The 16,460-nt window shown below is 48.7% G+C and overlaps 1 protein-coding gene and 1 non-coding gene across 2 annotated transcripts in view; one reads left to right on the forward strand and one right to left on the reverse strand.

Moving 5' to 3' along the window:
- Positions 1–16,460, forward strand: part of GRIK4 (glutamate ionotropic receptor kainate type subunit 4) — a 232,778-nt gene that overhangs the window by 86,077 nt on the left and 130,241 nt on the right.
- On the reverse strand, positions 212–348 carry LOC119935397. Its single transcript, XR_005453282.1, has one exon. It is a non-coding gene; the product is annotated as a small nucleolar RNA SNORA7 (small nucleolar RNA).

Here is a 16,460-nt window from a genome sequence, read left to right on the forward strand (position 1 = left end):
GCCAAGTCTTGTCCAACCCATAGCGACGCCATGGACTCATCTTTCCCAGAACTCCCCTCCTCCATCTGCAATCGTTCTGGTAGTGTATTCATAGAGTTTTCTTGGTAAAAATATGGAAGCGGTTTCCCATTGCCTCCTTCCACGTAATAAACCTGAGTTTCCGCCCTCGACTCTCTCCCATGCCGCTAATGCACAGCACAGGGGAGTTTTGACTTGTAGCAGATTGCCTGCCACTCACTAGCCACTGCAAAGCTAGGAATGGAATGGATATGCCTCTACTTGACTCTCCCTCCCATAGTCGAAACTGGTAGAGGACTGGAAACTCTCCAGTTGTGACCCTGAGAGGCACTTCCATAGTTCACTCCAGGGAAATCCTGTGAGGACAGTCAAGGGAAGCAGTCCAGTCTAGTGGAAATAGCCAGGGAGTCAGAAAATGTGAGTTCTAATCCCTGCTCTGCCACCTATCTTCTGTGTGATCTCGGGGAAGTAACAAACCCCGGCTCCGCCAATTGCCTGCTGTGTGACCTTGGGCAAGTCACTTAACTTCTCTGTGCCTCAGTTGCTTCATCTGTAAAATGGGGGTTAGGACTGTGAGCCCCCCGTGGGATAACCTGATCACCTTGTAACCTCCCCAGTGCTTAGAACAGTGCTTTGCACATAGTAAGCGCTTAATAAATGCCATTATTACTATTATTATTATTGACTCCTCTCTGCCTCAGTTACCTCATCTGTAAAATGGAGATTAAGACTGTGAGTCCTATATAGGAAAGCTAGCCAAACTAGCTCTCTTCCTCCCTTCAAGGCCCTACTGAGAGCTCACCTCCTCCAGGAGGCCTTCCCAGACTGAGCCCCTTCCTTCCTCTCCCCCTCGTCCCCCTCTCCATCCCCCGTCTTACCTCCTTCCCTTCCCCACAGCACCTGTATATATGTATATATGTTTGTACGTATTTATTACTCTATTTATTTATTTATTTATTTATTTATTTATTTTACTTGTACATATCTATTCTATTTATTTTATTTTGTTAGTATGTTTGGTTTTGTTCTCTGTCTCCCCCCTCTAGATTGTGAGCCCACTGTTGGGTAGGGACCATCTCTATATGTTGCCAACTTGTACTTCCCAAGCGCTTAGTACAGTGCTCTGCACACAGTAAGTGCTCAATAAATATGATTGATTGATTGATTGAAAGGGGCTGTATCCAACCCAAATGTGCTTGTACCCACCCCAGTGCTTAGAACAGTGCCTGGCACATAGTAAGCACTTAACAAATTAATTAATTAATGATGGCATTTATTAAGCGCTTACTGTGTGCAAAACACTGTTCTAAGTGCTGGGGAGGTTACAAGGTGATCAGGTTGTCCCACGTGGGGCTCACAGTCTTAATCCCCATTTTACAGACGAGGTAACTGAGGCCCAGAGAAGTAAAATGACTTGCCCAGAGTCACACAGCTGACAAGTGGCGGAGCCGGAATTTGAACCCATGACCTCTGACTCCAAAGCCCTTGCTCTTTTCCACTGAGCCACGCTGCATCTCTAAATAAATAAATACCAATAAACAAATACTAAAGTAATGATAATAATAATTATTATTGTTTTTACTGTACCCGGCTTGTCATCCACCTCCACATTAAACAAAAACTCCTCACCAGTGTCTTTAAACACTCTATTACCTTTCCCCCTCCTACCTCCCTTCTCCACTCTCCTACAACCCAGCCCACACACTCCTCTAGTGCTAACCTTCTCACTGTGCCTCGGTCTCGCCTGTCTCGCCGCAGATCCCTAGCCCACGTCCTGCTTCTGGCCTGGAGTGCCTTCCTTCCTCAAATCTGACAGACCCAAGCTTCTTCCCCAACAGCCCTACCCAGACTACGAGAAGCAGCATGGCTCAGTGGAAAGAGCATGGGCTTTGGAGTCAGAGGTCACGGGTTCAAATCCCAGCTCTGCCAATTGTCAGCTGTGTGATTTTGGGCAAGTCACTTAACTTCTCTGTGCCTCAGTTACCTCATCTGTAAAATGGGGATTAAAACTGTGAGGCCCCTGTGGGGCAACTTGGTCACCTTGTAACCTCCCCAGTGCTTAGAACAGTGCTTTGCACATAGTAAGTGCTTAATAAATGTTAACCTCTTTCTCACCTGTCCTGCCGTCGACCCCCGGCCCACGTCCTTCCCCTGGCCTGGAATGCCCTCCCTCCACACATCTGCCAAGCTAGCTCTCTTCCTCCCTTCAAAGCCTACTGAGAGCTCACCTCCTCCAGGAGGCCTTCCCAGACTGAGCCCCCTTTTTCCTCTCCTCCTCCCCATCCCCCCCCAACCCTACCTCCTTCCCCTCCCCACAACACTTGTGTATATATTTGTGCAGATTTATTACTCTATTTACTTGTACATATTTACTATTCTGTTTATTTTGTTAATGATGTGCATATAGCTTTAATTTTATTTGTTCTGACGATTTTGACACCTGTCTACATGTTTTGTTTTTTTGTCTGTCTCCCCCTTGTAGACTGTGAGCCCATTCTTGGGTAGGGACCGTTCTCTATATGTTGCCAACTTGTACTTCCCAAGCGCTTAGTACAGTGCCCTGCATGCAGTCAGCGCTCAATAAATACGATTGAATGAATGAATGAAGTGCTTAGTACAGTGCTCTACCCACAGTAAGTGCTCAATAAATACTATTGATTGATTGATGAAAGGACCCAATGATGGACCAAAGCTCCCTCCTGGCCTGAGGAGTCTAACTTTGTCTCTGGGGTCAGCAGGTCCCAGCTAAGACTGAAAGATTTTGAACCTGGGGTCAGGCATTGTCTGAAGTGTGTCTCCTCTCCCCATGTTGAAGCATGTCTCTTCTGCCTGTTGGTCTGTGGCTGGGGTTTGGATACAGAGACACATTGACTCTGCTTTCTTAATTCATCCCCCTACCCCCAGCCCCACAGCACTTATATACATAGCTGTAATTTATTTATTTCTGTTAATGTCTGTCTCTCCCTCTTGACTGTAAGCTCCTTGTAGGCAGGGAATATGTCTGTTTTATTGCTATATTGTACTCTCCCAAGTGCTTAGTACAATGCTCTGCACACAGTAAGGGCTTAAAGTATATGTTTGCCTATCTCCATTGGGAGGGCTGTCCAATCAATCGATCAGTCCATCAGTGGTATTTATTGAGCGCTTACTGTGTGCAGAGCATTTTAAGCCCTCAACAAATACCACGAAGCAACATGGCTCAGTGGAAAGAGCCCGGGCTTGGGAGTCAGAGGTCATGGATTCTAATCCCGGCTCTGCCGCTTCTCAGTTGTGTGACTTTGGGGAAGTCACTTAACTTCTCTGTGCCTCAGTTCCCTCATCTGTAAAATGGGGATTAAGATTGTGAGCCCCACGTGGGACAACGTTGATTACCTTGTATCCCCTCAGCGCTTAGAACAGTGTGTGGCACATAGTAAGAGCTTAACAAATACCAACATTATTATTATTATTTCAAGTGGACATATTATTAGCCCAGGAGTCAGTATCAGGTGGTCTCTTCCCTCTCTCTTTCTTCTATCTCTCTCTTTTCCTCCCTCTTTCCCTCCCTCTCTACCTCTCTCTCTGTCTCTCTCTCCCTTTCTCTTACCATCTCTTCTCCCCTTAACTCCTTCCCTCTCCTTGCCTCCTACCTTCCCTCTTTCTTCCCTCCCTCTCCCCATCCCTCCTTGCCATCTTCCTTCTTCCTTCTCTACTTCCTGCGATTTTCTTTCTCCCTCGCTCCTTGCCACCCTCCTTCTCTCCTTAGCTTCTTCCTCTCCTTTTCCCTCTATTTTTCTCTTTCTCCCTCTTTCCTTCCCTCTCTCACTTTTTCTTCCTCTCTCCTTGCTGCTCTCCTTATCACCTTCCCTCCCTCTCTTTCTTGCTTCCTTCCTTCTCCTCTTACCCTTTTATCCCTCTCTCTTTCTCTCTCTCTCCTTTCCTCTCTCCTTGCCACCCTCCTTCCTTCCCTCCTTCTCTCTCTCCTGCCCTCCCTCTCTCTTTCCTTGCCTCCCTCCTTCTCCCCTTACCTTTTTCTCTCCCTCCTCCTCCTCCTTTCCTTCCCATCTGCAACCCAGCTCTCCTCTCATTTACATTTCCCCAAAGAGACCCAAAGTTAAGAAGGAAGCCCTAGCCGCTGATCTGTTCCTTCAAAGAGGCACTGGTTTTGGAACACTCTGTGCTGGAGTCTTTGAAGCATTACACAAGCCCTAATGTGATTTGGTCGGTAATTATGTTCTCCTTAACAAAGTTTAAAGGATGCGGTTCAAGGTAAATTAACGAACACCACTCTATTTAGACCCAAGCTGGCCCTCATTCACGAGGAAAAGTAAACAAGGCTCTAAAGGATTCCAGGGGATGTTCAGCCAGCAAGTGGGGGAGGAGCAACGTGGCCTGGTGAAAGTAATACCAGCTTGGGAGTCAGAAGACGTGAGTTCTACTCCTGGCTCTGGCAGTTGCCTGCTGTGTGACCTTGGGGAAGGAACTTCACTTCTCCGGGGTTCTGTTTTCTCATCATAAAATGGGGGTTCAGTGCCTGTTCTCCCTCCTACTTAGACTGTGAGCCGCACGTGAGATAGGGATTGTCTGGCCTGATGAACTAGTATCTACCCTAGGGCTTAGAATAGGGCTTGATACATAGTAAGTGTTTTAACAAATACCATGATAATGTTAGTAAAAATGAGGTTAGGGTGAGGAAGGGGGGGACTTTTTCTGTCTGTCACCTCCTCTAGACAGAAAGGTCATTATGAGAAGCAGCGTGGCTTAGTGGAAAGAGTCCAGGCTTGGGATTCAGAGGTCATGGGTTCTAATTCCGCCTCTGCCACTTAGCAGCTGTGTGACTTTGGACAAGTCACTTAACTTCTCTGTGCTTCAGTTACCTCATCTGTAAAATGGGGATTAAGATTGTGAGCTCCACGTGGGACAACCTGATTACCTTGTATCTACCTCACTGTTTAGAACAGTGCTTGGCACATAGTAAATGCTTAACAAATACCATTGTTATTATTATGGGCAGAGACCGTCTGCTAATTCTGTTGTATTGTCCTTTCCCAGGTGCTTAGTGCAGTGCTTTGCACATAGAAAGCACGCAATAAATGCCACTGATTGATTGATTGTCCTCCCAGCCTGGCACCTGGCCCTGAGCTGACCAAAGGAGGCAGGGATGGGACACAGTTACCACCGAACCTTTTCCTTGGCCTGTGAGATGCAGGCTGGTGGGACCTTTAGGTCCTCTCTCCTGTCTCTGGGCTGAGCCCCGCTAATGCAGTCCCCAGGCAGATGGGAGAGTCTGTCTTGTTCTTCCACCTGACCCAATAATGGGAAAACCACAAGCTCTCTCTCAGCCACCCCTCAGCCTGCTAAGGAAATTCTCCAACCTGTTTCTTCTTTGTGCGCTCTAGAGATCAGAGGCCCACCTACATACTTGTTGTTGGTCTGGTGGAAAGAACCCTACTCTGGGAATCAGAACCCTTGGGTTCTAGGCCCATCTCTGATAGTAGGGGAGTTCCACCTGCTGGGCCTGAGCCATTGACGACGATGGTTTCTGATCAAGGAACCACTGGAAGCATTCTGCCAAATGGATGGGGTGGGCAAGAATCATGAAATGAGGATGGGTGGACCCTGGTAGTTACCATGGTAACCGACCCACTGGGGTACAGTTCCATGGGCAGACCGTTGACACTTGGCTGCAGTCACTTGAGCCAGTGGTGCCCCGCACGCAAGATGCCTTGGTGGGCGCTTTGTCAAGGGCCACACAGTGGACTGGGTGCTGTCTCCCTTGGGGACCGCTGGCTGGCACTAGGAACTCCTTCTTCATACAAGTCCTCAGGCTCAGACCCAGCACCCATCCCTCGCTCCCGCGGGAGATACTGACATCATCATCATCCCCATCCCCAGGAGAGAGGCACCAACTGCAAAGAATAGAGAAGCAGCGTGACATAGTGGATCGAGCCCGGACCTGAGAGTCAGAGGGACCTGGGCTCTCACCCCAGCACTGCCGCTTGTCTGCCGTATGACCTTGGGCAAGTCACTTCACTCCTCTGGGCCTCAGTTCCCTCATCTGTAAAATGGGAATGAAGACTGTGATCCCCACTTGGGTCAGGGACTGGGTCCAACCTGATTACCGAGTATTTGCCCCAGCTCTTAGAATGGTGCTTGAAACATAGTAAACACTTAACAAATGCCATCATCATCATCATCTTGGGGTGTCATTTCCAGAAAGGATGCATTCCCCACCTTCAAGGACTTACTACTACTACTGCTATTCACTCATTCATTCATTCAATCGTATTTATTGAGTACTTACTGTATGCAGAGCACTGTACTACGCACTTGGAAGAGTACAATAGAACAATAAAAGACACATTCCCTGCCCACAACGAGCTTAAAGTCTGGAGGGACGAGCTTACTACTACTGCTACTACTTCTACTTATAATAATAATGATAGTAGTAATAATGATAATGGTAATCGTGGTATCAAAATATTACTAAGGTCACATCTCCTCCAAGAGGCCTTCCCAGATTAAACCTTTATCCCCCCCCGCCACCCGCCCCGGCTCTCTCTCTCTCTTTTGCATTGTCTATGCATCTCAATCTGTGACCTTTGGACACTTGATATTCTCCTGAACCCCAAAGTTCTTATCTATGTATCTTTAAATTATATATTGTAAATGACATTTATTCATGTTAATGTCTGTCTCCCCCTCTAGACTGTATAGTCTTATGGGCATGGAACATAGCTCATTCTGTTGTGTTGTACTCTCCCAAGTGCTTAGTACAGTGCTCTGCACATAGTAAGCACTCAATAAGTACCATCGATTGATTAATTGGTATTTGTTAAGACTTACTATAATCTAAATACTGTACTAAGCGCCGGGGTAGATAAAAAACAATCAGGTTGAACACAGCCCCTTTCCCACAAGGGGCTTCCAGCCTAAATAGGAGGGAGAGCAGGTATTGAGTCCCCATTTTACCAAGAAGGAAACTGAGGTACTGAACAACTTGCCTAAGGTCACATAGCAGTGGCCTGTGTCCTCAGGATGGGCAGCAGGCTGGCAGGTTTGTTCCTGGAAGGGATTGGAAGTCTCGTTCTCTCCGTGTCCTCCTGAGGGCCCAGGCCCATCACCTTGGGCCTTGGGAACCACCAAGGTTTCCCTGAAGATTCCTGGGGCCCCTTTGCCTGAGAAGATGGCAGACATCACCAAAATGACCCATGGGGAAGAGTGGGTGGGAGGGGTGGCAGGAGGAGAGGCATGTTGTTTGCAGTGTTGGGGCCAGACAGACAGTGAACCCAGCACAGCCCAGATGGCACACGCCGTCTGCCAAGGAAATTAATACCTTGCTTTCTGCTGGAACCGGCTCAATGTTCCCAGTGCCAGAGAAGGGGCTGTAGTTACAGTGCCATTGGGCCATCTGGTCACCCAGACTGGACACCCCTCCTCCTACCAGTGAGAGACCTGCAGGACATGATTCAGTGGGGTGACAGGCCAGCTCTAGAGTGAGTTGGCTGGGCCTGGGATCTCCAGCACAGAATCGGTAACGCTGGCATCAGTGGAAGACTTTTATTTCATCATCTGGGTTTTTTGAAGAAATTATAAGTAGCAGGAATTGTTTAGTTCAGAAACACCCCCAAATTTGAGCACAGGAACCCTGGATTTATCAATGGGAGGCTGTAAAATGAGTTTGGATTTTCCAGGGATCCCAGGAAAGGAGACAGATGGAGTTTTCCTTCTGCAAATAAGAGAAGCAGCGTGGTCTAGTGGATAGAGCATGGGCCTGGCAGTCAGAAGGATCTGGGTTCTAAATCTGACTGCCACGTGTCTGCTATGTGACCTTAGGCATGGGAGTGAGAGGAGGTTGAAGGGCAAGCTGACGTCACAGCTTCCTCCTGATGGGTCTAAACAGAGGGTGGCATACATTTCCTTTAAGTACCAGAGAAGCTGAAGGAAGTTCTTCCTTTGGGCAGGGATTGTGTCTACCAAATCTATTGTGTCATACCTTCCTGAGCCCTTAGGATAGTGCTCTGCACACAGTAAGTGCTCAATCCATCATTCAGCCAGTAGTACTTATTGTGTGCAGGGCACTGTCCTAAGAGATTGGGGGAGTACAATATAATAGAGTTGGTAGATGTGTGCACGGTTTGAGTTAAATGCATACTCTGTGCCAAGCCCCTTGCTAAGCACTGTGGTTGTTACAAGATAATCAGGTTGGGCACAGTCCCTGGTGGGCAGGCACGAGAGGCTCAACAGGGTTTGATTCCCCATTTTACAGATGAGGAAACTAAGGCACAGAGAAACTGAGAAATTTCACACAGCAGGCAGGTGGAAGAGCATGAATAAGAGCGCAGGCCCCAGTCCTGGTTCTTTCCACTAGGTCACACTGCATTCCCACTCTTTTCCACTCTGGGGAAGAGCTAGAAAACCGAGGTGTGGGTTGGGGGAAAAGTCAGAGAGGAAGGACCCGCTGATTGGTGGAAGATCTATGAGGAGAGTTATGGTGGGAATTCATGGCAGCAACAGCAACCGACCCAAGTGGGACATTAATGGAATACATTTTCTTGCTGTCTCCCGCAGGAACGTTTGGGAAGTTCAGAAAAAAAATCACTTTGTGGTAATAACTGTTATTTATATAAGAGAACAGCTCCGGATATATCAAAATGTGAGGTTTTGCCGTAATAACTGGATCCTCACAATCATCATTATCCTTTTAGACGACAATCTCTTGGCTAAGAAATTGATAGTGAAATAGCCCGGCTCCACTGTGGCAGTAAATATGTTCCTACTGTTTCTGTTTCATTCTGTCCCGAGTCTGATGAAACTGGGTGACTGAGAGAGGTGGACCAGGGCTGGGAATCATTCATTCATTCAATCATATTTATTGAGTGCTTACTGTGTGCAGAGCACTGTACTAAGCACTTAGGAAGTACAAGTTGGCAACATATAGAGACGGTCCCTACCCAACAGTGGGCTCACAATCTAGAAGGGGGAGACAGAGAACAAAACAAAACATATTAACAAAATAAAATAAATAGAATAAATATGTACAAATAAAATAAATAAGTACAGTAATACATACAAACATATATACATATATACAGGTGCTGTGGGGAGGGGAAGGAGGTAAGGCGGGGGGATAGGGAGGGGGAGGAGGGGGAGAGAAAGGAGGGGGTTCAGTCTGGGAAGGCCTCCTGGAGGAGGTAGCTCTCAGTAGGGCTTTGAAGGGAGGAAGAGAGCTAGCTTGGCGGATGTGCATAATGATGGCATTTATAAGCGCTTACTATGTGCAAAGCACTGTTCTAAGCGCTGGGGAGGATATAAGGTGATCAGATTGTCCCATGTGGGGCTCACAAGTCTTCATTCCCATTTTACAGATGAGGTAACTGAGGCACAGAGAAGTTGTGACTTGCCCAAAGTCACACAGCTGACAATTGGGGGAGCCGGGATTTGAACCCATAACCTCTGACTCCAAACCCCGTGCTCTTTCCACTGAGCCATGCTGCTTCTGAATCCAAGGGATGCCATTGAATCCCATTCAGTGGTCTGGACTCTAGGTGGTACAATCTGTAGTATTAATTATTCTGCTTATTATCAATAATATAATTGATATAATAATAATAGTGGTATTTGTTAAACTCGCTGTGGGTAGGGAATGAGTATGTTTATTGTAATATTGTACTCACCCAAGGGCTTAGTACAGTGCTCTGCACACAAGAAGTGCCCTTAGAACAGTGCTTTGCACATAGTAAGCGCTTAATAAATGCCATTAAAAAAATAAACACTTCCTATGTACAAAGCACTGTGCTAAATACTGAGGAAGATACAAGATAATCAGTTTGGACAAGTTCAATCAATAGTATTTATTAAACACTTACTATGTGAAGAGCACTGTACTAAATGCTTACTCTTACTGTGGTAGTAATAATTATGATATTTGTTGAGTGCTTACCTTGCGCCAAACACTGTGATAGATACAGGATAATCAGTCGGTCAATCAGTCAATCAATCAGTGGTATTTATTGAGCCCTTAATTAGATCAGACACAGTCCCTGTCCCACACAGGCCTCACAATCTAAGGGGAGGGAGAACAGGTACAGGTATTTAATTCCCTCTTTACAGATGAGGAAACTGAGACTCAGAGAAGTTAAGTAACTTGTCCAAAGGGCAAGTGGTGGAGCCAGGATTAGAATCCAGATCCTCTTACTCCCAGGCCTGAGCTCTTACTACTAGGCCATGTGTGCTGAGCACTGTACTCTGACTTGGAAGAGTACAACAGAGTTAGCAAAGATGATCCCTGCCCTCAGTGATCTTACAGTTTAGCAAGGTCCCTGCCCTCAGGATTAGGCAGTCTGAGCAGCGGACCCCAGGGGGTGAATTCATCACCAGCCTCTCCTCCATCTTGGTCGTGTCCCCTCTCTGGCCCAGCTCTGAGTCCAGTTGTCACCATCTGGGCCCGACTCCACATTTGGAGAGTTTGGAGAGGCTTAGTGAAGCCGTAGCCCTGTCTGGCCCGAGTTCTGTACTCAACTCTGGGCCTTGCCAGCCTGGGTGGCACCCAACTTTGGATCTCTGTTTCCCCCGAGGCACGGTTGCCCTCCCGGGTGCCCCCGCTCACTAGTGCCATCTGGCACGGACTGATCATTCATTTATCCAACCCCCCTTGGAGGATGCTGGCTTTTCCCGCTGCACTGTCCCCTGGGGGAACTGATTCTGTCTGCTCGCCTCCCTGCTGTGGGGAGATCTGAGGGGACCGGCCCAGGAGACTGTGTGCTGTCCACTGTCTGTTGTGTGACCTTGCACAAAGCACTTATCATCCCTGTGCCTCTGTTCCCTCATCTGCAAAATGGGGATTCAATGCCTGCTATCCCTCGTACTTAGATTGTGAGTCCAATGGGAGAGAGGGACAGTGTCTGGTCCGATTAACTTGTATCCACCCCAGCACTTAGTACAGAAGCAGCATGGCTTAGTGGATGACACGAGCCTGGGAAATAGAAGGACCTGGGTTCTAATCCCAGCTCCGCCACATGTCTGCTGTGTGATCTCAGGCAAATCACTCCATGTCTCTGGGCCTCAGTTCCCTCATCTGCAAATGGGGTGAGAGTGTGAGCCCCATGTGGGACAGGGACTGTGTCCAACCTCATTAACTCATATTTAACCTGGCGCTTAGAACAGCACTTGGCACATAGTAAGTGCTTAACAAATGCCTCAATTATTGTTAAATATTATAATTAGGAGAATAGCAAACGAACAGTGTTAACATTCCACTGGTGATGTGTTTCCGCAGCATGTGGGGAATTCAGCCGTGAGCTCTAACTAGTCTTTGTACCCAAATATAGCATTCCGCCTTCCCCTCCCCTCACCCCCAGACAGGGAGAGCTGCAGCCTGTCAGTCAGTCAGTCATATTTATTGAGTGCTTACTGTGTGCAGAGCACTGTACTAAGGGCGTGGGAAAGTACAATATAACAATAAAAAGACACATTCCCTGTCCACAATGAGCCTCTCCTACCCTCAGGGGTCAGCTGGGCCTAGCAGAGGTGCTGCCAGTCAGGTGGCCTGGGGTCTAATCCCACATTGGCCACTGGTTTACAGTGTGACCTTGGAATGGTCACTTAACCTCCCCGTGCCTCCACATCTGTAAAGTGGGGCTACAGTCCCTGCTCTCTCTCCCTCCCTCTTATACCAGGAGCTTCTGGGGGTTGGGGACCGTGTTCGATTATCTTATGCGTACCTCAGCGCTTGAGCCATTGAAAGCATCAGTAAGTCACTCAATCATATTTATAGGGCACGTACTGTAATAATAATAATGACATTTATTAAGCGCTTACCATTTGCGAAGCACTATTCTAAACGCTGAATGTTGGTATTTGTTAAATGCTTACTAGGTGCCAAGTACTGTTCTAAGCACTGGGGAGTTTACAAGGTAATCAAAGTTGTCCCACGTGGGGCTCACAGTCTTAGTCCCCATTTTACAGATGAGGCACTGTACTAAGCACTAAGGAGAATACAACGATAAACAGAAACATTCCTTGCCCACAGTGAGCTTATAGTCTAGCACTTTGGAAATATGCTAGTTATTATGAACGGTTGGGGCCTCCTCTCCAAGGCAGCTGGAGTTGGGAGCACAGATGAGTCCTCCTCCCCGGGAAGTGGAAGGAAGCCTGGTTCCCTCACCCCTGTAGCCAACGTTGTGGGCAGGAGGAGAATGAGAGGTGTGAATGTTTGCTTAGTGTCCCTATGGTGGCGGGAGGCTCCAATGGTGAGCTGAAGGGAGTCAAACGGCAGCCCCCAGTCTCACAGTCAGGGCTCTGAGGAAACCACCTGGGGTGGAATGGTTGGCAGTCTGGGGGGCAGGCAGAGCCGCAGACCTTCTGAGCTCCGGCTTCCGGGGAATGGCCCCAGGCCTGGGGCCGCCCAGCACCAACCGGTAAAGCCCAGGGATGTCAGTTGGAGTCGCGAGAGCGTGGAGAGGCAGGACATCCCCCTGCCCGGTCCATGGAAAATGTTCACTTGCTGTTGGAAATGGGAGGCTAGAGTAATCTCTTCTGAGGACGAGATTACTAGGGCCCCCATGCTCCAGGTCGGGGTTGGGGAGAGGGGCTGTGTTCTTGGGGGGAACATGGTTTCTGGGAGAATTAAGAGAAAATAGCTGAGAACCATAGCCACACATGTTCTTGCAGAAGCAGCATGCCCTAGTGGATAAAGCACGGGCCTGGGAGTCAGAAGGGCCTGGGTTCTAATCCCATCTCATTCATTCATTCAATCGTATTTATTGAGCACTTACTGTGTGCAGAGCACCGTACTAAGCACTTGGGAAGTACAAGTTGGCAACATATAGCAATGGTCCCTACCCAACAAAGGGCTCATAGTCTAGAAGGGGGAGACAGGCTCCACCACTTGTCTGCTGGGTGACCTTGGGCAAGTCACTTCACTTCTCTGGGCCTCAGTTACCTCATCTGTAAAATGGTGATTAAGACAGTGAGCCCTATGTGGGACAGGGACTGTGCAACTTGATCTGCTTGATTCACACTTAGAACAATGCCTGGCACATAGAAAGCGCTTAACAAATATTATTGTGGTTATTATTGTTATTATTACCATCTTGTCTACTGGTGAATCAATGCCTTAGTGATGCTGATTGAAATGTTTTCTTGGAGGAACTGGGACATAGAGAACCAGACAGGTTCAGTGACTTGTCCAAGGTCACCCAGCAGGCTCGTAGCAGAGCTGGGACTCCTGACTTCCTGATATGGGCTCTTTCCCTTAGTACTTGTTGCCTAATTGGGTAGTAGTAGTAAGAGGGGCTACTTGGAACTGGAGTCCTATTAATAATTTGAATCAAAGCCTGTTTCTTCCCAGCAGGCAATTTGAGAGTTCAGAGTGAGTTCTGTCAGGGTTACCCTTGAAGAAAGGCTGTCCTGAGCCCCAGGGTAGGATTTGGGCTAGTGAAAGGCTTGCAGATGTTGAGTGGGTCAATGCCACAGGGGCCTGGCCCTGGGTCTCCCCTGGTGAAGAGGTCCAAGTCCCAAGTAAGCACGGTCTAGTGATATCATGGGATTGGCAGCTAGGAGCCCCAGGTTCTAGCCCCAGCTCTGGTCTGCTTGGTGACCTTGGGTGAGTCACTGAACCTTTCCGGACCTCAGATTCTTCATCTGTAAAATGGGGACAAGAGACCAGATTTCCCAACCTCTTAAGCTGGTAAACCTCATGTAGGACAGGGACTGTGACTGGTCTGATTATCCTGATCTACCCTCCTAGAAAGTGTTCATAAATAGTGTAATTACTATAGTTAGTTGTTGTTATTATTATCAGCTTCAGCCTGACAAAAGTTGAGTGGCTGACTGGTCCAGAGCGGCTGTTTCCCTTGACCGCACTGGGGGGCTCACGGTGCCGCCCCACCTCTGCAGCTTCCCGGGTGGAGCTGGGAGCATCTGGATGGCAGAGATGCCCGCAGCTCAGCATGACTGCCAGGGGGAAGCCTGTGGAGGAGGGTAGGCTTGCAAGAGGGCAGGGGAAGGGGTGGGTGGGGCGGCAGGACCATTATAAAAAGTGTGGGGCTAGAGGTCTGGTGAGCCAATTTGCATCTTATTTGGCATTCATTTTCATAGTGAGCCCTGACTTTGGTGATAGAAAAATACAATAAAATCAACTACTTAGTGCCACCTCCTGCAACTGTTTTCAAATCCGATATTCAGGGCAGGATGCACTTGAACACATACAGCAGCTCTCTAAGCCAAAGGGCTAGTGAGACCCTGGGCTAGGAGCCCCTAGCTCACAGCTGAAGGAGGTCTGTGGGGATGTGGGGGAAGGGGGCGGTCCTGCCTCTGGGGCGGGGGATGAGTGTTGGGCTGTGGCCGGCCCCCTGGGCCTGCAACCCCTCTGGGGGTCTGTTTAGGAGTCCTCATGTGGGGCAGTAGCTCGAAGAGTTCATCCCACCCTCCGCTGCCCCTGCCCCCAGTTCCCTAAATCATAATAACAGTATTTGTTAAGTGCTTACTATGTGTCAAGCACTGTTCTAAGTGCTGGGGTAGATACAGTAGATACAATCTAATCTGGTTGTACACAGTCTGTCCCACATGAGGCTTACATAATAATAATAATAATGGTATTTGTTAAATGCTTACTATGTGCCACTGTGTGCCACTGTAGTAAGCGCTGGAGTGGATATAAGCAGATCGGGTTGGACACAGTCCCTATCCCATGTGAGGTTCCCAGTCTCAAACCCAATTTTACAGATGAGGTAACTAAGGCACAGAGAAGTAAAATGATTTGCCCAAGGTCACATGGCTCCGCCACTTGTCTGCTGTGTGATTTTGGGCAAGCCACTTCGCTTCTCCATGCCTCAGTTACCCCATCTGTAAAATGGGGATTAAGACTGTGAGCCCCACATGGGACAACCTGACTTCCTTGTATCTACAACCAGCACACAGAACAGTGCTTGGCACATAGTAAACCCTTAATGAATACCATAATAATAATAATATTTGGTCTAAAGGGCGAGCTTGGATAGTCTTCCCAGCTCTTGGTTTTGTGGCATTGCTGTCTTCATTTTGCCAGAGCCCGACATGATCCCCCAGAAAGTAGTTGTGTGTCTTCCCTCTGCGATTCCCTGACTCAAGAGCAACAACAATAATAATAATGGCGGCATTTTAAAACTGCTTACAAGGTGCCAAGCACTTAATAAGTGCTGGGGGAGATACAAGATAATCAGATCAGACACAAGCCCTGGCCCACATAGGGCTCATGGTCTAAGTGGGAGGGAGAAGAGTACAGATGAGGAAACCAGGGTCCCGAGAAGTGAAGTGACTTGCCTAAGGTCACATGGCAGGCAAGTGACGGAGCCAGAATTAAAACCCAGGCCCTGTGACTCCTAGACCCGTATGCCTTTTCCATTCATTCATTCATTCATTCATATTTATTGTGTGCTTGCTGTGTGCAAAGCACTGTAGTAAGCGCTTGGGAGAGTACAGTGGGCAGGCTTGTGTTCCCTGGGTGAAGAACACCTTCACCCTGCCGGAGGGCTGCAGAGGGAGTCTAGTGGAAGGAGTCTGTTTAGTTTAGTCCTGCTTCCCTGCCCATCCCTCCAGCATTGCAGTTTCTCCTGCCCTGATGTTGTACCCCACAGAGGAGGGCCCATCTGCATCTGTGTAGGAAGAAGGAAGTAGCATTGTTTAGGATTTGTACCCTGTGGTTGGAAGCCAGGCCGCGGCTGCCCTGGACAGTTCACTTCTTGCTCGGCGACGTGGCCTTGCCCTCCCTGACCATGGAATGGATTGCCTCTTCCAGAGTTCCGGATGGAGGCAGTCTGCCCTCCGATTCTGGGACCCGGGTCTCTGCTGAGAAGAGTGCCTTCTGCTGGGCCGATTCTGCTCCTCTTACGGGACAGGCAGGATTGACTGCGGAGGGCACAGACGTTCTGCTCACAGGACCCGGAGCCCACCCTCCTCTCAGAGCTACGGCAGGTGCAGGGGGCTCACTCCGCTCCAGTGGCTGGTGCCCACGCCTGCCCATCTGCCGGCTCTTCTGGAGAGGCTTCCACCTGCTGCCTCACCTCCCAGTGCTTCTGCCTGGGGACCCTACCAGATCCCCACATGCTCCCTAGCCACTGTGCCGCTTGGCATCCCAAGGTGGAGGCCCCCCAAGCCCAGGAGTTGGGGCCTTCCCCTAAGTCCACTCCTCTCTGGGCTTACCAGGGAGCATAGCCCAGTCAACAATATCATTGGCCTCCTAGGCAGTTTGGGTTGGAGCTGAGAAATGTATATAACCTCTTGCTAAATGGGCCCTGCCATTATTTAAGGAGACAGCCTCCCGGGTGGGTGAGGAGGAAAGCCTCTGGAAGTAGCATGGCCTCAAGGATAGAGCACAGGCCTGGGAGTAAGAAGGACCTGACTTCTGATGCCGGCTCTGCCACTTGTCTGCTGTGTGACCTCAAACAAGTCACTTCACTTCTCTGTGCCTCAGTTACCTCGTC

Source organism: Tachyglossus aculeatus, chromosome 11, assembly GCF_015852505.1.
Source record: "Tachyglossus aculeatus isolate mTacAcu1 chromosome 11, mTacAcu1.pri, whole genome shotgun sequence".
Lineage (NCBI taxonomy): Eukaryota > Metazoa > Chordata > Mammalia > Monotremata > Tachyglossidae > Tachyglossus > Tachyglossus aculeatus.